The 22277-nt window shown below is 45.7% G+C and overlaps 2 pseudogenes across 1 annotated transcript in view; both read left to right on the top strand.

Annotated features, from left to right (window-relative positions):
* Positions 1-592: 592 nt before the first annotated feature.
* LOC146183068 (chromobox protein homolog 3 pseudogene) lies at positions 593-2685 on the top strand (annotated as a pseudogene).
* Positions 2686-3845: 1160 nt separating this feature from the next.
* Positions 3846-22277, top strand: part of LOC146183069 (uncharacterized) — a 41891-nt pseudogene continuing 23459 nt past the window's right edge. Inside the window, exons 1-2 of the transcript XR_014708456.1 lie at positions 3846-3993; positions 4151-4254. The product of XR_014708456.1 is annotated as an uncharacterized LOC146183069 (transcript). The remainder of the gene's footprint in view (positions 3994-4150; positions 4255-22277) is intronic.

Here is a 22277-nt window from a genome sequence, read left to right on the forward strand (position 1 = left end):
AATAAGCTAAGGGGCAGGGGGTTAGATTTTATTACAGTGTTTACTATTTCAGCTATCTTCAGTTTATATGCCATTTATAGCGGTAAGATGCGAAGCTGCTGAAAAAGTTGCCTACTGGGGTATGTACTATTTGAATAAGTTATACGAATAGCTCGTTTTGAAGGCGAGAAACAGGATCTAGGATGTTGTTGTATGGAACAGCGAACTAGGAAGAGAAGAGTGTAAAATCATGATTTTTCTTCCTCCAACAACCGGCCGCCAGGTGCCTGGAGTGCTAGGCTGGTCGACGCTCGCACGATAACCTTCAAATCGCGCTCGACTGTACGTATCGCTCACTGAGTTGCGTGAGCTGCAAACGTCGCAATTACGACACCGCCATGTTGCCAACGCATCTGAAACGCACGCAGAAACGTGCGTACGCCGGGATATGATGCGTGCGTGCGCCAGCAAGGAAATAAAATGAATCGCACCAAGACAAGGACCGAGAAAGAATGCACACAATGCGGCAAAACACGCCGCGTTAGGTACGGATATGCGCATTCCTTACCCACATCGTCCCTATGTGTACGCATCGTCACTGCGTACGCCCAACTAAACGTTTCTGCTGTCGACGTACTCGACAGCGTCTTCCGTAGCGGCGTTTCGCTTTTTTTGAAAACATCTGGTTGCTCAAATGCGTACGGTAACTGTCCGAAGTGTTTTACATTGTTCCAATAATCAATAACATTTTATGTCGAGCTGTCTTGAAGCAACGCGCACGCAGCAACACTGAGGCGCTGGCCTGGTGTAATGCGAATGACGTCATGGTTGGCGCGGACAACAGCGGTGCTCGCTTGAAAGGCGGATCCGCTGCTGCTTGTTTTCTTGTAAAAACGAGCACCAGCGTTCATTGCTGCCATTTTTAAGTATGATAGTCTCGTTCAGCGGACAAAAAAGATATAAAATGCACGCACAGAACCCACTTTTCGTGAAAAATGTTTCAGCTTCCGTTTAAGCGATCGTGATGGCGAAAAAGAAGGTTCGTTTTGTAAAAACAGCCTGTAGCAGCCTTTCTTATCTTTTTATTTTGACTTTTCCTGTAATGTATAGCCAAGTGCTATTGCTATTGGGATGACAAGGCCACTAATATCGCTTTTGACTGACTATGACTCATCTGCCGATTTAATCAACATTTAACGCGCGTCGAAGGAAAGTGATAAACAACGGCTCGCGCGCAGGATATATAACGTGACCTTTTATTAATGTTACAAAACGTGTTAACCGGTTGGCGTCGACCAACGAGTTAGCGCGCTTTTTTTTCGCAGTGTCTTCTGCGCCACCTCCTTCCCTTTGTGCTCGTTCTACGCGGGGACTACTATTAGTGAACTACTAGCCCTAGCAGTTCATCGTCGGGAAACGCCGCGCATCCCAGAGGAAGGGTGATTTCGTGCTCAAGTGGAAAGGCTACGGCGGCAGCTAGGGCACTTTGCAATTTCAGGACCACCTAGACTGCCCATCTCTGTTAGCGCAGTTCGAGATGATGCGTAAGAGAAAAGCTGAATCCCGGTCTACGCAGAAGATGGGTGACGATAGCGACACGCCGAAGCGCAAGAAGCAGAGAGCCCGGAGTGACCCGAAACCACGTGGATTTGAACGGGGCCTGGACCCTGACCGCATCACCGGGGCAAGTGATTGTTTTGGGGAGCTCATGTTCCTCATCACGTGGAAGAACTGTGACGTAACTGACTTAGTGACTGCTAAGGAGGCCAACGTCCGCTGCCCGCAAGTGGTTATTCGCTTCTACGAGGAGCACCTCAAGTGGGACACTTGCGAAAATCGCGACCAAGAGCCCGGAACGTCGGCCAAGACTTAGCGAGCGAGTACCCCCGCCCCCTTTTTCACCTCCTCCCTTTAACTTTTCTCGGTCAAATTTGTTTTGTATGCCTCCCAAACCCGTCATCATTCGTGCCACCTGTTGACAGGATTCACTGGGCGGCGCCTGTCCCGAGAAACGCCAAAATTTTCTGCTGCTTTTTGCTGTTCATGGGCATACGAAGCCTTTCCTAGTTTTTTTTTTTTCTACAGGCATGTCTTACCAACCGAAGGCATGACTTCGTGCGGTGAAGTGCTTCTCTCGGATGTTCTTGCGGTGCACCCCGATGTGTTCCTGTGAATCATTCGTAGAGACGTGTTTTGACGCGCCACTTCTGGCATTTCTGCTGCCAACGCTGCTCTTTCCTCTTCAATATGTAATTTCCAACTCTTTTTCTTCCCCACACAGTGACCTAAATCGTTACATGTGCCTTGAGGACCGCCCTTGTTTTTTCCATTCTTTTAAATCTTTTTTGTTAACGAAGCGTCAAGGGAAACCTAGGTATTTTATTAATCGAAATTGATTGCTAATAGTGAAATTCAAGTGCTGAAATAAAATCTTGTTGCAAAGTGTCGCGCCTTAGCCCGTTCGAGATGACGTCCTTGAGGGTTACTACGATGACAGATGACTTTTTTTTCTTGCTTTGAGACGAAGTGTTTCGCGGATTTCTTTTCATGCACGAAATAAAAGAAAATAAAAAAAATCGCCTACCTTTGTTGGGGCCAACAAACAAGTTCCGAAATCACTGTGGAATCTACACTGGTGAAATGCGAAAGACTAAACTTTCCTGGTGCACACCGTACATCACTTTTGCTCTCATTAACTAAATGCAACGTCATTATAATTGGTAATGTCATTACTAATTATCACTAATTACAGCCTCATTGTCATTGCTACCAACGTCCTCATGTAGATAAGAATTATTGTGGGTGTATCACGATCCCGTTGGACTGTGTATGACAGGCTGCGGGATGCACCCTGGTAAAATTGGGCTTGAAGTACATCCATGCAATAAATAATCAGGGCGCAGCGCAGTTTCTTAAAGCACTGCTTGGGACACAAAAGATGGAGTTCGATCCCCGGTGGTGACAGGAATTATTTAACTATCTTCCTCACAGTGGACAAGAATTATGTATGTTTCATGATTTCGGGCCTGGCGCAGTTTTGTAAAGTGCTAGGCTGGGGATGCAAAGGATGGATGTTGGTTTCTCGTTGGAGGCAGGATTTTTATTTGCCTGATAACGTCATTTGATTGAAAAATATAGATTTACCAGATTAACGAACGCCGACCGTATGAGCAATTAAAGGCTTTCGCCTTAAATTGGGAAAAGGCTTCAGCTCTGCATTCAAGAGTTCAATGCAATAGCTTTATGGGGCCACGTTCGCATCGCTTTCTTATGCCCTTCAGCCTACAACGACATTCTTCCCATGCACCACTCCATTTTTTATTTAGTGCAGGGAGAAATTTCACCCTTGCATTGAATAAACCATCAATCAGATAACCTGTGTTTGGTTATTTCTTCCCGCTTAAAGTCTATAGTCTGTCTTTGTAGCCCTCCGCTGTCCTTAAGCCCCAGTGGTTTAAAGTCGATGATTGGATGTGTAGGCTTTGAATCGGGGGGTGGCTCACGCCATCTGTTGCGGCATTGCAGTACGATCGAAAAAGTATTGCAATGAGCGCCGAATCGCAGGTAAGCAGAGTGGAAAAATTTTTACTCGCCTATTACATCCGTAATTAGTTCCTGATGACGCACCTAAACATTACTGGCAGTCATAAGGTACAACATACATTAGGTTCAGCTTTATTCGTAGAGAAGCAATACGGTTCTGTTGCAGAACGTGATTAAAGATATTGTAGGGCCACATCAAACACATGCAATTAAAGGGCGAAGCATATATACAAATACATACTTGTATAACGAGCAGGAGCGACGGTGGTGGAAGACACCCATCTAATCCATCTTTTTATCGCCTTCCAGATTCCAAGAATCCCGCTTCCATGACTTCAAGAGAACCAGTGAGACGTGACGTAAGAAATGTTTCGCCATCAAGCTTCTACCGGCCGAGCTGCAAACGGGTCACACGGGCAGCAGCGACGATGGTGGAAAGATGCCAACTAATATGTCTTCATCGCCTCCCAGGTTGGTAACGAAGTTTTATTTATTTTTTTTACTTAAATTTAAGTCTCTTACCACGCTGCTGTTGCCGTGTTGCATGCTATTGCCGTATTTTTTTGTTCAGTTTGCCATGCTCGAAGTTTTGATGTCGGGTGGAAAGTTTGTTTTTTTTTGCCTCTAGACGTGTATGTGTACAAGTTGCAACTGCGGTCACCATGCCAGAGTCTTGGCCGTCCTGCAATAAGTGCCTGCCAAGCGAAGGACGCGTCATTAAGTGCGTCGAATGTGAGTACACATACCATCTTGGTGAAGGCTCCGGAATTTCTGAGTCTACACATAGGTCTAAAGGGGAGAAGATGGCAAAAATTGGCGATACGAAGACTTTCGCAAGTCAAACCAAGAAAGATCTTACAGTAACACCATGCAACCTGAGCTTACCACCAGTTTGGCTGATATCTGTCAAAGGCTTCATGCTCTTGCTGGTCTGCCCATGCAGATCAATGAAATGGAGCAGTGAATCGAGCTGATGGTGAAAAATACGATGCAATACTTGAGCGACTGGCCAAACATGATAAAGAATTTTGTAGCTGGAGGAAACAAGTGAGTGTACTTGAGACTCGTATCGATTCTACTGAAATTCAATCTTCGAAGATGAGCTTGCATGACTTTAAGTGGCGTAATCGTAAACTGATCCTTGACCTTCATTGCATACCAGAGACAAAAGGTGAAAACCTTGATTAAAAGATAAATTATGTAGCGAAACTATAAACCTGCCAGCACTTACAATAAATGAGGTCGAAATAGCTCACAGACTTCCGTCTAAACCAGGAAAGATACTCGGGATTATTGTACATTTTTCACGACTTTCAACCCTAGAACTGTGGTTTCAAAAACGTACTGTACTGAGAGATGAGAAATCAGATGTATCAATTGCTTAGACCATGACGCAACAAAGCAGCATTATGCAAAGGATTGCATAACCGTCAATGACTATCGTTTCACCTGGCACCGCAACGGAAAGGTGTTAGTCAAGAAGGAAAGAACAAAATTCTGCAATCACTATTCGTTGTGAAGCATATCTTGGCGAAATGTGAAACAAGTTATGTGTGAATAAGGAGCTTTATTTTTTTCAAACTCTTGTTTTACCGCGCAATACATCTTTGTGACCTCAACAATTAATTAAAGATGAAAATGGCGGCGCTGTACCTGCATCCATCCTAATTCAAGTCTGGTAGGAACAAGCACGACGAACTTGATCATTTCTTTACTGCAGCTGAACATCGTTTTACTGTTATTATGTTTTATGAAACGTGGTTTACCTGTCAGGTGGACATATATATAATTCCTAAATACAAGGGATTTTACATGAACCGTTCTGCTAGGTAGAGAGGAGGAGTTTCCATGTTAGTTTCGGATGCAATGGAATCAACTAGGATTCCCAAACTTCGCTTTTTAACCCTTCTTATGAAGTGCTAACTGTAAAACGTGGTATCCTGATATTTGTGCTTGTTATTGTCCACCTGCTAGTAGGTCTGCGGTCTTTCTTCGTATTCCTGAATTGAGTTTTAGCATTCGTTCATGCGAAACAGTATCAGTTAATTTTATGTGGTGACATCAACGTTGACAGGCTTTCCAACAATAACATAAAAATAGACATTCAGTCGTGTGAAAATGTTATTGCGTCAACCACAAGCTTTTCCTCGGAATCTGAAACACTCTTGGGTCTCTTCATAATTAACTTTAAGCCAGGTATCTTAGAATCGGGTACAATCCTCCTTTTGCGGGAGGATGTGGCGCCATCATGCAGGGAAACACATTGATCGGCAGTGTAGCAGACGGCACTAAAGCACACCATGTGAAATGGGCACGCCAACGCAGGTAGAAAGCGAAAGATCCCCCCTTTTTTGCCTTCTGGCAAAAAGTCGTGACAGTGAGTACAGTATCACGTTCACGCAGTATGGTGCAATGTTTCAACGATTTCACAATCCACTCATAACGCATCCATATACTGTCTTCGTATTTTAAGCGCTGGCCATGGCGCGGGCTGTGTTCGATGTGACAGAATGAGACGCTGTCAGCGTGCATATTCACGACAGACCTGAATTTATTATTAAAATCGAAAAGAGTGCGCGGAGGCAGAGAGAGACAGGGCTTTCAAAGGGCACAGCAGCCAGGGGTTTGCTGATTCTGCAGAGCTAGGTGGAATCGTCTCCTGTGACTTACGAGCGCCGTATGTGCGCGGGGCGTCTTGAGTTACCGAGCACAATGCGGTCATCGTGGCGCCGGCATGATGCAATGGGCGTCTCTTCCTCCTCGCGTCATCTAAAAGCGTGCTGCTACAGGAATTCATCTACGAAGCTTGGCAGAGTGACACTTATTCACACCTCCTGAACAGAGCATTGTCCCCGCCGGAATGCACAACAGAAGCCTGCAGGAAACGCGCGGCATTTTTCTGCCAAAGAATGATTCAGCGCTGTAGCCGATTTCTGCCCCCATATGTGGTCGAAGCGGTGAAAAGGTTCTCGATGCACAGATAATAGTCATTCTGTTGTGTAATGGTCCACAACCTTTCTGCCTCTGCAGCGATTACTGCGTAATCAACGACTTGGTGAGAAATGCGCATCTCCTACACATAGGATGCGCATGCCGGTCAGGAACCAACGCAGTTCTACGTCCGGATGGCTCCACTTCACAAGTGAACGAGTATGAATCCTCCAGAAGACTCATTTGTGCCGGGCAGTCTTCTTGCCGTTGCAGACGGTTGGACGAAGACGACGAGTTTCAAGCTCCCTAGCAAAGTGCAGCTGACAGCGTACACCGAAGGAACAAATTGCAAATGCTTTGACGAAAACGAGAGAGCTTGTAAGATAAAGAAAAAAACACTGCGTCTTGCAAGAGTGTCAAGTGCGTCATATGTTCTGAGCGGCAAAAACACAGATACTACAGGTGTGTATGCATCTAAAGGAAATATGCGTGATAAAAAGTACTTACTGAAGTTTTCGCCCAGCCTGTAACACACCAGTGATAGCTGCAATGCGGCTTTGTTCGATGCGTGCTTGCTTTAGTGCGAAAGGGCTTTATGGCAATGTATTTTTGTCGTTTGTTTTCTTTATATGCGAGAAGGCCAGGTAGCGCAGATATCACAGGTGACTGTGGGCGCTAGACCCTAATATTTAGCATGTTTTATCGTGACTGCCGCCTGATTACAAGAAAAAAAATGCGGCTTTTGTTCTGATGCACCACCGATCGCGAGCCTCATGACCAGCTCAATCACTACGCTCGCGAACGTGGTGCATCAGAACAAATGCCGTATATTTTTTCTTGTCAGCCAGGCGGGCTAAATATTGTGGTCTAGCGCACATGGCCGCCCTGTGCTGCCCGGCCCCTTCGCACATAAAGAAAACAAACGAAAAAATACATTGCGATCAGGCCCCGTCGCACATAAACCAAACACGCACCGAACAAATCCTCATTGCGGCTATCAATATTGGGTTACAGGCTTGGTGCTAACTCCAGTAGGTACTTTTCATCATGCACATTTTGTTTAGAGGCATACATACCTGTAACGAAGTATTTTTCGCGGAGTCGAGAGTACGCGGTCGGTTGCTGAGGTCGCCCATTCACATCTTGACGCTTGGTAGCCCTAATTCAAGCTTCACGTCGTTGTTAGTCCCAGCTCGCCAAAGGAAACTGAAAACCACGTCTTGTATCCCGCACGCCTAGAGCATGGCAACCGTACGCGGCAGATGTGATTGGCATTGCTTTACCAAGTCTGTGGCGGTCACCATGCCGCCAGCCCCCATGCAATGCCGGCGAACAGAAACGCCGTCGACGCCATCGAATGTGTTTCCATCAGTCGCCGCTAGGACTTCGCGCATACGCATAAAACTCGCGCTAAAGGCGGATTGCTTGTGCTCTGAATGACCATTTGCCAAAATTTATATCTGTCACTCAGACCGTCAATTCCCGACGGAAGTGGAAGGATCGTCTTTTTATCGACTTATGAATGACCGCACACAATCTGAGTTCAAGGTGCGCCTTTCTACTTTCAGCAGGGAAAATGTTTGTGAGCAAATCAACCGTGGTGAAGCGTATATATTTTGGAGAAGTTTATTGACGCATTCTATATAATCGGTTTCTCTTTAAACACTTTTCCCGCTCAAAGAAAGGTAGGAAGCCTTGGATTAACAAATATATACTGCGGGTAATAACTAAACGAGACAAACTTTACGAACTATATATACAAAGAAGGTCTCCTTAAGCGTTGGAAAAGTTAACTAAAGTGAGGAGCTTTGTTACTAAAACCTTCATGTCATTAAAAAAGAATATTTCTTACACTGCTTTAATGCAGCCAATGGACGATCTGAAATCGTCTGGATAACCTTTGAAATTCTACCTTTGGAGACTGGAAAACTAACGCTATGAATTGTTCAAGATGGGACAGAACTGTAGTTAGCAGCGCTGGCAGATGTTTTCAATAAATATTTCCTTTCCTGTGCTAACACACACAGTAAAGAAGCTGATATTTCCTGTATGGGTGCCCGAAATCGTGAAACAATATTTCTAGAGACGGTTACCAGAAATGAAGTCGTAACGACATTTCTTTTGCTGAACAAATCTAAAACTACAGATGTGTGAGGTTTGCAGATAAATCCAGTAAAGATGGTTATCGATATCATTGCTCCTTGCCTTGCACATATATTAAATGCGTGTCTGTTGTACGGAGTCTACTCGCATCTTATGCAAACAGCGAAAGTCGTCGTAGTGTTTAAGAAAGGAAACAAAAATAAAATTGAACATTACCGTCCTATATCAATCCCGCCTGTTTCTTCTGAAGGCCTAGAAAAGGTAACTGTCCTCTTTCGCTGACCGATATGACCTTGTTACTAAACCTCAATATGATTTTCGTAAAAACAGATCGACAGAATTTGCTCTCCTCGGTAAGAACGAATTCATACTGCATAACTTCAAATTTAAACACATGGTACTCGGATTGTTTTCAGGCTTTTAGAAAGCTTTGGCCTAGTTATTCGCTCTGTTTTGTTTAGAAATTTGGATCATTATGGTATCAGAGGCAAAGCTTTTTTGCTAATTACGTCTTATCAGCAACATAGGTCCCATTTTGTAAGCTTTGCTGGTGAATGCTCCAAGAGTAAACCCGTTGTTTCTGGCTTTCCTCAAGGGAGTATTTTGGGCCCTTTTTCTTTGTTCTGTATATTAACGATATTGTCCAAGGCGATAGAAATGCTAAGTTCTAAACATATGATATATGCAGATGAAACTAGTGCATTTTTTCAAGCGATTCAAGTACTGATGTTGAATTTCAAGCGAATAAAATTTTACATGAAATTAACACTTGTGCCTTAAGCAACTACTTGCAGAATTAATGTTAATAAACCTAAAGCTGTTTCACCCCCCCCCCCAATAACCATTTTGACCTACCTTTGATACAACTAGATGGTACCAGTATAGAATTTGCGCGTTCTTATGAAACACTAGGGGTATACTTTACAGATGATATGTCGCGGAACGACCATATCGTTTACTTCATTAGTAAGCAGTCTAGAACAGTTCGTATCGTTCGTCGTCATTGCTTTGTTTTCCTATAAGTGTTAAAATATTACTTTATAACTGTTTGTTCTCGTCTATAATTAAATACGAGTGTCTCCTATGGCTGACCACAAAAGCCTAAAATATTAACAAACTTGCTCTTCTGCAAAAACGGGTCATACACATTGTATGTAAAGTTCTATCTTTTTATAACAACACCTGGTCTCGTTCTGACACACAACCTTATACCAATACCATCTACACTTAACTATAGGCTGTGCTATAAACACAAACCTGCAATAATGAAGAACGATGACAGCCTAATCAGAATCGCGGGGTTAGAACAAAACAAACTAGTATATAATGTCCGCAAAGCAGAGCCTCGGGATATTTATAAATTACTTACAAATCATAGCCAACAAATGATGCAATACACGTTACCGACACTATTAAACGAACTGCACTGTCGTGATAATCTTGTTCTGCCATCAATGACTTTCAAGCAACTTCGCGAAATGTTCACATTGTAGTTCTGGTTGCTAATGCTATATTGCCTACTCTTGGCTTTTCTTTGTTTGATTACCTCCTCCCCCTAGCCCTCTTGGGTTTTATTTTTGTAATACGTGTATAGTCTGCAGCATGCGTATTCATTGTTCTTTTTCTCAAAGTTCAGCAGAAAAACATATAATTGCATCTATATGTTTTCTCTATCGACCTACTTTTTTAATGCTCCTCTCTAAAGAGAAAATCGGGACCCCTTAAGCTCTGGCTGCCTCGGAACTACTGGTTGCAATTAAACAGTGAAACATTGAAACTTGAACGTAGCTAGAAGCATTTTGGAACGCTTCGACGTGTTTGAAGATCATGTTGCAATGCTGCAACTAGGCATGGAGAAAGTTTTTGACCGGGTAGCCACGAAATTTTGTTTTTAATATTGGATCATGTAAATGTCGCTTATTGGACAAGGATTTCCGATATATATATATATATTGTGAAAAGAGCCTAGGTCGAGATGGCAGGGTTGTGACGGCAAGGCCAGCGATGCCTTGTCTAGCGTTTTAATTCGATGACGAACCAAGGCGCGTGCCGGAGCCGTGCCGCGGGATGATGTCGATGGTATGTACAAATGATAGATCATGGCATGTACAAATAAAGAACATCCATGGAAGGCTCACACAATCTGCCCGGGGGGTCGGAAGCGGCAAGCCTGGCCGCTCCTAACTAAGCGATGCCCCGCGGCGCGATAACGGTTTCAAGCGAGAAACATTGATCAATTTCAGTTCCACGGCAGCGTCGATCGGCTGGGGGATCAACAGGCGTGACTTGGTAGTTAACTGGGGATTTTTGGCTGATGACCTCGTAAGCACTACTGCGAAGGCCCATTGGCTTGTTGAGGGACGAATAATATTGCGACGGAGCATGCCATTTACATTTTCTTACTTTACTTTTCGTTATTTCTTGTATAAGTTCTTCGCGCTTTTGTTTGATTTGTGAGGTTTTAGTTTATATTTTCTTCTCTTCATTGGTAGTTTTACGAATGTATAAGCGATAACTAACATTGTTATGTTTTTTGTAAAGTTACTACTTCTGATGTCTCTAACTTTGACGATTGGGTGCCTGCAAACTATGAACTTTTTCCATTGGACCCTTTACTAGCCGCTGGCTATGGGTCCAAGCAGTGTCTGCCTATTTTCATGTAGCGCACCAAAAAACAATAAAAAAAAACTCCCGGTAAGGCTGTTGGCGAACGATAGAGTTACCTTCACTAATGATGCGATGGTGCGCAACACTATTCCGTCCCTGTGGTGGGGAAGTGGCATCAAAAATGACTTGGTGGGAATGAAGCAATGTCAACAATTCTTGGCGTTGGTTCGGCGTGAGGATAGGAATAATAGTCTTTGTGAGAACAGAAAGAGAGGCGTCTGACGACACACGTTGCGGAGGTAGAGGGGGGGTGACCACCATCAGGGAAAAAGGTTGAACATCCACGAAGAAAGGGAGAGAAGTTCCTTTTGGGAGCACGAGGGATTCACGTGAAGTGTGATACTGTCACTCAGCCGTTGCGGAACCGGACAAGACTAGACGGGAAGGCGATTCCGCGTGCAAGATGACGATAAGATGGTGCTATCAGTACGTCCCCGTCAGTGATGTGGTCGGAAACAACAGTAAGTAGTTTTTTGCACTGAGGACGTAAAACAGTATCAGCGGCGGCAATGAAGGGATGATGTCGTTCAGAAAAGTCAGATGAAAAATTGCTGTCTGTCATATGGATAACACTGTCGCCACAAGAAACTAACGCTGAAGCGGTTGACAAAAATCCTAGAAATCATCAGATGCGCACAAGGTGAGAGCACAGCAAACTGCACATGAAGGCGGATGCCGTCGATAACAACTCGTATGGTGCACTTCGCTGAAGGGCGCAGAGACATCATTGACCCCACGGAGTCCAGGCCCATCATATGGTGTTGTCATTTTTCGCAAATTGTAGCACAAATCAGCGCGTATGACAGAAGTTGCAGCTCCTGTATCAATCAAAGCTTCGACCTGTAAATCTTCAGCGAAAACAACATTCACATTATACGGGTTATCAGGAGGACTTCTATTGAGTTCGCAGAGTGCAGTTTGACCTCCGGAAACTGCAACACTTAGTTATCCGGATTGCGGACAGGGAGAGTTGTTGCAGGTCGGAGAGGGGAAACTGACGGGCGGTATGGAGGATGGGGACCGGCGTCTGGACACATGGCTCCCACGAGGCTCAGACGAGGATACTGGTGGTGGGGAGGATCGTCGAGGTGGGTTTGGAATAGACCGGTGTTGATAATATGAAGCTGAAAGCATGTCACTTTCGAAGGTGTCGTAACCCTGACGCTCGTTCTGAAGGCGGCGACGACAGGACCGGTATATATGTCCTCTAATACCACAGGAATAGGAGACTGGTCGAGAGGGGCGCCAAGGTGCGTGATTGGGTGGTGCAGATGATCGAGCCGTCGCCATTGCATTTACGCGACTGTAGGTTTGTGCCGGTCGGAGTGAGGGAGCCAAAGGAGGGGAGATGCAGCTACGTGCGCGTAGGTCGCCTCCGGGCGGGTTGCAGCAGGTTCGGATGTTATAGGGTGGCTGATGGTTGCTAATCCTTCTTTAATCATGTTGAGGAGAACGGCGTCATTAGAAGGTGCGGAAGAATGATCGCACCCATGTCGACAGAAAGGATTGCTTGCAGCTCCTCGCGGATGATTGCTCGAATCATTGCCCGCAGATCAAGGTCAGCAGAGGTCGGACCAGTTGCGAAGCCGGGCTGTAATCGAGAGGACTGCAGCTGGTCAAGGCGTTGACAGGTCGTTATAATTGAATCAACACTTGAAGGATTCTGGGCAACTAAGGTGTGACAAGCCACAGAATTGATCCCTTTTAATACGTGGTGTACGCGTTCAAGTTCCGTCATGGTGGGACTAATACACCGGCAAAGTGCAAGTACGGCCTCTATGTAAGACGCATATGATTCATCGGGACCTTGAAGCCGAAAAGCGAGCTTGTTTTTCGCGATCTTATTCCGAACTGCCGGGTCGGCGAAGTATTGTCGGAACTGCTGTTTGAAAGGTGTCCAGTTAGTAGTGTGGGGTTCGCGATTAATGAACCAGTTTCTGGCGACCTCAATGAGGTAGAAAGAAACGTTGAGTAATTTGAAAGCATCGCCCCACCGGTTGTATGCACTGCAGCATTCATATGTGTTGAGCAGTCATCCACGTCTTCGTCGCTACGACCAGCGAACAGCGGCGGGTCGCGTTGTGTTGGCACGGTCGGAGGCGTCGGTGCAGCCGAGGTAGAGGGTTCGGCCGGTTTGGGACTGCTCTCGGTCGACATTTCAGTGGTGGTAGTTGCCAAACGGCGACCGGAATGTAGCTTCAGCGAGAGGCAGGGCCCAAGGCAGCAAGGAGATCGAATTTCATCTCCACCACTTGTGGAAGGAGGCTAGGGCGAGACGGCAGGGTCGTGACGGCAAGGCCAGCGATGCCTTGTCTAGCGTTTTAATCCGATGACGAACCGATTCACGTGCCCGAGCTGGCGCCGCAGGACAATGTCGATGCTATTGCGGCGAACTGTTTAAATCTTTATTTGTCCCTGTTCGACAGCCGCAGGCATGCGGCCTTATCATTGTTAATCTGGCGTGCTTATTAATTCTGTGTTTGTTCATGCTCTTTGTCACGATACGACACGTTATCATTTGCTTTGTCGCGAACGATGCGCCGAGATCTGGCTCGAAGGTTCCGATCAGTCGCATATGTTTCTACAATGTTCCAGGTTGGGCTACTAGCAGTTTGCGACGTTATCTAGATTGTTCTGAGCAGCCTTTAAAATGAGCATTGATGAGTGTGACGAGCATTCTTTGTTCGACGTTTGACGAGCACGTTTGTTGTTATCGCCACCGCCGAGTTGTTTAGTTCTTTTGCGTGCGGAAGCCAGCCCAATAAAGGGGTAATTTCAGTGCCATCAAGCCTGTGTCTTCTTTTGGTGTCTACGGCCTTGTCACCACTACGTGACAGTATCTACAAATGAAAGACGAAGATCATGGCATGTACAAAAAAAAAGAATATCCACGGAAGGCTCACAGTATATATATATATATATATATATATATATATATATATATATATATATATATATATATATATATATATATATATATATATATATTGTCAAACGCGCTTCGAGGCGTCAAGGGAAGGAAGAAAAGGCTTGAGGGAAGAATATGAAACAGAGGCTACAGTGGTGTATGCTGGGGTTCGTTGCGGACTCGCAGCGCTTGGACTACCAATAAACACCCCCATTTCGTACTGAGTACGTAACAGTTGTGGTGTAGGTGCGGGGTGGATCAATACGGATCTCCGTTGTCTTCGACAAAGCCGCCGACGCGCTGGTTTCCCGCCCCTACCATCTAATATGGCTCAAGACGGTGACACTGGTCGAGCAACACCTTCAGTGAGCAACTGGCAGCGTTACCGTGAGCCGCGCACATTTGGTTCCTGCTGTACCTGCTCACCCGTTCGTAGTGGTTAGCCACTACGAACGGGTGAGCAGGTACGATCGTTGGGATGAGACCGTGAAACTAGCAATCGTAGTGTTCTTCTTGGAAGGCACTGCCCTAGTTTGGTTAAATAATAATGAAAACTCACTTACCAGCGAGGATTGTTTCACAGAAGAGATAAATTAGTGCTTTGGTGACGGATCCGCGAAGAAACGCGCAGAGCAAACATTGATGCAGCGTGCCCAGGTACCTGGCGAGGCTTGCACCACATATATCAAGGACGTTGTGAAATTGTGCAAGATTGTAAACCCTCGAATGTCCGAAGAAGATAAAGTGGGCACTTGCTTAAAGGTGTGGCTGTAGATATCTATACATTTTTTATCAGTAAAGACAATTTGAACTCTACCGCTGACTTCATCAGGCACTGCCGCAATTTAGAAACCTTGAAGCTAAGCCACATCACACCTAAATTTGGGCGACTGGCCAACGTGACGTGTGTGGCGAGCGTTGATGCCAATGCTTCGGAGTGCATGGCTGATCTGATACACCGGATCGTGCGGGAAAAATTGCTGCGTGACAAAGATTCTGTGTGCCGGGATGAACACCAGTATGACAGTTGCGCGCTACAAGCAGAATCCGCTAACCCATCAACTTCCGGGACTCCGGCTTTAAATGTGACACGCTTTGACGAGAGCAGATCATATAATGATTTAAGCGCTTCTCAGCCACGAATGGGCAGAAGACCCACCTACACACGTGATGTGGTTCTTCAGCAACGCCGGCCCGATTACTATCGCCAACAAGAACGAGTTTCCACCCACTTTTAGTCTGGCTGGTGGCGCCAGCAACCTGTGTCATGACTGGACATATCTCTTGGTATTGTTGTCGGTGGAGCCTGCTGCCACAATATCATCGCCCGCTTCCCAACGTTTCTGATCGTTTCGATACTAAGTTTTATCTGACACCGACTCTGGATACATACCGCCTGGCACTATGCGAAACGGATCGCCTGCTTCGAACCGCAGCCTGACGCCGCCAACCCAAAGACAGCGACGTTCAGTTTCCTCAGCGCCGTTCTTCACCTTCGGGAAACTAGAAGGCGCGGCCGATGGAGGTGAGATCGCCGGAGAATGAACGTTTCCAATACCACTGCCCGTATTTATGTCAAAGAACAAACTCGAGGTATCTATTGACGGCATCCACACCACGGCACTAATTCACTCTGGAGCAACAGTCTCTGTTATGAGTTTAGCATTCAAGAATCGATTAAGACAAAGTGATGTTTAGAATGAATCAAGCTGTAGTATTTCTTGGTGTTGGCGGTGAATCATTGGTGCCTTTGGGTGCGGGCTGTGAGAAAGTTGTAATTGGTGGCCAAGCCTTTCGAACCGAATTCACAGTGTTGCCTCGTTTCACGCATGAAGTAATGCTAGGTGTACACGTTTATCAACAGTGTGGTGCAACGTTAGACTGCCGTTGTGAACAGATCTTGCTGAATGGTGCGTTGATGTCAGCTCTTGTTAAAACCTCGTCACTCGATTTAGGAGCGTTTTTGTGTCTGAGGATACAGTTGTACCAGCGATGTCCGGAGAATTCATTCAAGTCATTTCATCTACAAATTTGTGCCAGGATTTCGACGCCGTAGTGGAACCTACAACATTTGCCTGTGCAAAGAAGAGTGTCTTGGTGCCTCATTGCATAGTTTCAGTCACCAGAGGCCACGGCTTTCTGTGGACTGTAAACTATTCAGACGAGCCAGCGGTGTTGCCTCGTGGCATGAAGCTCGCTCATTTCGACGAAGGTGTGTTGAATTCTGTGGCTGCACTAAGTAACTATGCTCTTGAAGAGAAAACATGGGAGTCTCGAATCCAGGCCATAATAAACACATCTTTGGGAGCACAGGAGCGCCGAATTTTGACTGACATGCTTTCCAAGCATGTTTCGGTTTTCGACTTCATCAGAGATCATCAGCCACCGATTCCAAATTCTCTCATCCATCATTCGATTGCTACTGGAATCTCGCACCCGATCAGACAGAATCCCTATCATGTGTCTCCGACCGAACGTCAGCATATTGACGAACAAGTTCATGACATGCTCCAACGTGGCGTTATCCAGGAATTTTGTCCTTGGGCGGCTCCAGTTATCGCCGTAAAAATGAACGATAACGCATGGCGTTTCTGTGTGGGCTATCGTCGCCTTAACGCCGTAACCAAAAAAGATGTATATCCGCTTCCACGTTGTGACGACATGCAATCAACTGTCTTCATTCAGCCTCATACGTCTCCTCGCTAGACCTGAGATCGGGATACTGGCAGATACCGATGAACCCAAGCGATAAACAAAGACGGCATTTGTGACACCAGATGGTCTCTATGAGTTCAACGCAGTGCCCTTTGGATTCTGCAATGCGCCTGCCATGTTCGAATGATTCATAGACACCATTCTGCGTGGACTCAAGTGGAAAATTTGTTTGTGCTATTTGGATGACCGTTGTGATCTTCGGTAATAACTTTCAGGAACACAAGAGCCGCCTCGCCATTGTTCTTGACTGCATTGAAAGAGCCTGCCTCGTACTCAGCTCTAAGAAGTGCCACTTTGGCGAACATAAAACAATTGTTCTTGGCCACTTGGTCGATAAGAATGGTGTTCGGTTGGATCCTCAGAAGATTGAGGCTGTAACCAGCTTTACAGCACCGAAATCAGTGAAGCAGCTTCGGAGCATTTTAGGACTGTGTTCCTATTTTTGTCGGTTTGTGCCTAGATTCGCTGACATCGCATACCCACTCACGTGCCTTTTACACAAAGATGCACGTTCAATTGGACTGCTGACTGGGATTCTGCCTTCCGCCACCTCAAATTCCTTCTGACATTAGGACCCATCCTACGTCACTTCTGTCCCTCTTCCCCCATCGAAGTTCACACCGACGCTAGTGGCGTGGGCGTTGACCCTGTGCTCATCCAGCGTCATGGCACCGACCAACACGGGATAGCTTATGCTAGTTGTTCCTTGAGCCAGGCGGAACGTAACTACACCGTTACTGAACAAGAGTGCCTCGCAGTGGTTTTTGCGGTGCAACAATTTCGTTCCTACCTATATTTCAATGTTTTTACCATCCTCACCAACAACCATTCGCTCTGTTGGCTCGTAAAGCTTCGTGACCATTGCAGCCGGCTCGCTCGATGGGTATTGCGGTTGCAAGAGTTTAATGTCACTGTGGCATACAAAAGCGGCCGTCAACATGCTGACGCTGACTTTCTGCCACGTTTGCCGCTTTCGTCAACTGGTAGTTATGGTGACAACTTTGATGACTACCTGGCGCCTACCTCGGCAACGTTTCCTGACCCTCAACTGTTCCAGGCAGAACAACGTAACGATTAGACTTTGGCACAACTCTTATCGGCCGCTCATGGTTCAAAAGATGCACATTTCTGTGCTCGTGCAGGCCTGCTTTACAAGAAGAATTTCAACCCCGGAGGTGCACGCTTTCTTTTCGTCGTGCCGGAAAACCTCCACATTCTCGTTTTCGAAATGATGCACGACGACGCCACGTCGGGCCACATGGGTGTCGCCCAGACCCTTCATCGCACACAGGAGCTCTTTTACTGGCCAAAAATGCGTCAAGCCATTCAGCGCTATGTAGCCAGTTGTGTCAAGTGCCAGCAGTACAAGCTCCCTACTTCACGTCCACCGGGACCGCTGCACGCTATTGCGCCTACGACTGCAGCCTTTGGTCAGGTGGGCACCGACCTCTTGGGTCCTTTTCCGCGACCTTCGAACGGTAACCGGTGGATAGTGGTATGTGTTGACCATCTCACTCGATGTTCAGAAACCGTCGCAATACCCTCAGTCACTGCTTACGAAGTATCCCAATTTCTTCTGCGATTTCTCGCCCTGCGTCATGGACCTCCTCGAGTTCTGATCGGCGACCGTGGGCGCCAATTTACAGCTTAAGGTATTGAAGAACTCCTTCGTTTATGCGCCTGCGATTACCGTCATTCAACGCTGTATCACCCGTAATCAAATGAACTTGTTGAACGGACCAACCGCACTCCGACCACTATGTTGGCAATTTGTACGTGGACTCTGATCACAAGGACTGGGATGACATCCTCCCTTTGATTACATACGCGTATAACGCTGCACAGCATGGGACGACTGGCTACAGTCAGTTTTACCTCCTTCATGCTCGAGTTCGCGCAGCTGTCTTCATACCATCCTTCCTTTCTCCCTCCAAAACGAGTCTTCTATCGCCGCCAGTTTACGTCGAGCCGAAGAAGCTCGCCGCGTTGCCCGGCTCCGCATCCTGGACTCCCAGGAAAGTTCAAAGGAGCGTTATGACAACCGACACCCACATGTCTCTTATGTGCCCGGGGATTTAGTGTTGCTGTGGACGCCGCTGCGCAAGCGTGATTTAGCCTAGAAGCTGCTGTTTCGCTATAGCGGACGTTTTGTCGTTGTGGAACGCCTGAATGACGCGAACTATGTAATTTTACGCCGCACCAGTGGTTGATGGTCAAGCTGGACCCAGGTAGTGCATGTGGCTTGGCTAAAAAGGTTCCATCTCCGGCACCTTCCTTAAACTGCTTGCCCTGGGGGCTTTGTCTGCGAGAGAGGAAGTGTTACGTGCTTCGAGGCGTCAAGGGAAGAATGAAGAGGCTTGAGGGAAGAAGAAACAGAAGCTACAGTGGTGTGTGCTGGTGTTCGTTGCGGACTCGCAGCGCTTAGACTACCAATAAACGCCCTCGTTACGTGCTGAGTACGTAACAATATATATATATATATATATATATATATATATATATATATAGAACCAATTTTCCTAAAGGTGATTAAGAATGAAAGGATCCGAGGAATTAGAGTGATGGAAAGCGAAGAAAAGATATTGTCTTACGCTGACTGCATAGCCGTTTTCTGCCAAGATAAAGGAAGGCGTTTCAGAAGAAATCAAAGATATTACCATTTTGTAAGTAAACTGCCAGCGAAGTCAACAGGGACAATGTATGGGGCTGTGGCCTGGGGTCTGGTGCAACGTACCTACCCCTTTCAAAAAATATTTCTTGGTCTGTTACTCCTGCGAGGTACCTGGGAGTACCGCTTCAACGCTACAAGGACATGAATGATTACTGTAATTATGAATGTGAATGTATCCAGTCAAAAACAACAAAGTGGGGTGGCCTTGATTTGTCAATATTGGCGCGTTTAACTGTATCCATCTTGTTAATTGTTGCTAAAGTCTGGTATGTATTGCAAGCGTTATCGACGTCAAGGATTAGCGTGCAGAAATTTTACAGATTGCTAGTCGTTTTCGCCTGTGGTCCGGTTTGAGAGAGAACAAGTCGTACAAATTTGTTTCGCTCAATGAAAAGTGGTGAAATTCGTTTAGCCCATTTATTTTTACGACAAAATAGTGACCAGGTATATGTTCTTACGTAATAAAACTGACCCTTTTCTGCACACGATTTTCCAAGTTAGACTGAGCCAAGACTTACGCGAATTTTCGGTGTCCTCTAGTAGAATCAAAAGCAGAAGAAATTGTTTTTTGTGCGATTTTGTAGCTTCATTTAACATTTTAAAAGCGCGAATTTCACTGGAATACTTGAGTTCCATAACACAAAATCACCTGTATGAGTACTTGTTTGAGGTCATGATGCTAGTGCCCTTGTATCAATCATCACAATGTGAAGGTGAATGTAAGGATGCCATATAAGGGTTGAAAAGATGCCAGTACGGTTACCAGTAAAAATTACCTTCTTTCTTTGTGCCATACGAGTTATTCATGTTGCCTGCACTGTGTATGGAAATCAAGAATGGCTGTGAGGCACGCGGAATTAGAGGCATGTTCCTCGAGGGAGTAGTTCAGTGAACGTATAAGCTACTTGAACGCCATCTATACTGCCCAAAGTGAAAAACCTTAATCGACGGCTGTTGTGACCAAGCTGCTAACCTAAACCTCCTTTGAAACTGTGAAGCCTTATCTTTTGTTATCGCTCTTCATGGTAATATACTTTGAGACTTTTGCCCGACTGTCGTTTTCATTGTTAACGGGAAATAAATTAAAACAACATTCTGTGGCCGAGCGGTTACGTGCTCGCCAGGTACTGCGAAGAAAACTTGTTTGACTCCGTGTTTTGCTGCAATACGTTTATTGTATCTTTATTTTATTATTTTCGCGTTACAACCGCAGCGCCAACACCTGGTTTTATGTCGTCGCTAAATAGGGGACAAAGAGAAACAAGCTGCGAAAATAAAAAGCTTTACTATGTGTAAGCGTGCGTTCAAGATTTCGGACTCACCAGGGCCCGCTTGCATGATAATGATAAGTCCGAGCTAAGTCCAGGCTTAAACGGTATCTTTAGTCAGACAAGAGTAGTTTAGAACCGAACTTGTTGAGGGCTGTCTTAACATACGCATAAAGACTGGGGATACATAGATTGAGGACAGCGGGTACCTATATATGGGAAATATTGGCCCCTGTATAGGGGAACGTGCCATGACACCAGACTGCGCATTCAGTCTGTCACGGCATGGGGGCGGGTTGCAAAAATTTAATGAAAAAAAGAAACATGGCAGGCCTTGCCCGTTGTAGAGGACCTGTTAGGACACTAGCGATGAGCAGCTTAGCAAGGTTGGCTCCAATGCCTCTAAAATTTCCACGCCGCTCAAATTTGTTCGGAAGGCATTATGTAACCGCATGTACTGCATAAAACAGCGCCAAAATCCCCATATATATAACGTGACGTTCACGTCTTAAGCAGCAGAAAACGTAGCCATCGTGCGTGCTTGCTTGGTAATCATAATATCCCTTATAAGTCTGACAATGAAAAAGTCAAGCCGCATAGTTTTAATTAACAGACGCTAAAATCATTTTGCTGAATTGGTGTGTCTTTTATATGGGAGTTTTTTTTCCTCTAAAAAGGCTTCCAGGAACGTTCCAATCCCTTCCACTCGGATTTGTGTTGTGTTGTGTTGTGTTAGGTTTAATGGCGCATAGGCGACTGAGGCCATCATGCGCCAAACGCAAGGTATGACTCCCTTAAAATGTTAGGCTTCCTTAGGTGCAGTCCTTGGTCAGGCACGGACCTCCGAGGAACCCAACAAAATAAATCAAGGACCTCAGCCTTCTTCTCAGAAATGAGAAAGTGGATGAGGTGTATCATGATATATATTGAGGCGCTGGGTGTGAATTATAGTTTCTTAAGTAGGGCTGCCTCTTCTAAAAAGCTAAAAATGTTTGAAATATGTATAAGTGATTCTTCGCCTAAAATCAATGTTGGGTGGAAAGGGACATGTTCACCGTAAAATCGGGTAAAATATTTTTTCTGCAGTGTTTCCAGGTGTCTGCATGTAAATAATACATGACTGACTGTGAGCTGAGCTCCGCTTTTCTCACATAGGGGCTGGACTTCTTTTGTGAGTAAAAAGTTATGAGTAAGGTGTGTGTGTCCAATGCGTAGACGGGCTAAAATCACTTCAGTGAAACGCTCCTGATGTGTACACGACCTCCATTCACCTAGGACGGGTTTTATGAGGTGTAGTTTATTGTTTATTTTCTTTTCCCAAGCCGTCTGCCATTTTGTTCTTAGTTTACTCCGTATGATCCTCATGGAATCTTTGTAAGGAATGTCTATTTGTTTTACTGTACCGTTACGGGCCCGTGCAGCACATTCATCGGCTTTCCCATTCCCCCTGATACCTACATGGCTAGGGACCCAGCAAAATTTGATTTCCTGT

This window comes from Amblyomma maculatum, chromosome 7 (genome assembly GCF_055883805.1).
Source record: "Amblyomma maculatum isolate TAMU_Amacu chromosome 7, ASM5588380v1, whole genome shotgun sequence".
Lineage (NCBI taxonomy): Eukaryota > Metazoa > Arthropoda > Arachnida > Ixodida > Ixodidae > Amblyomma > Amblyomma maculatum.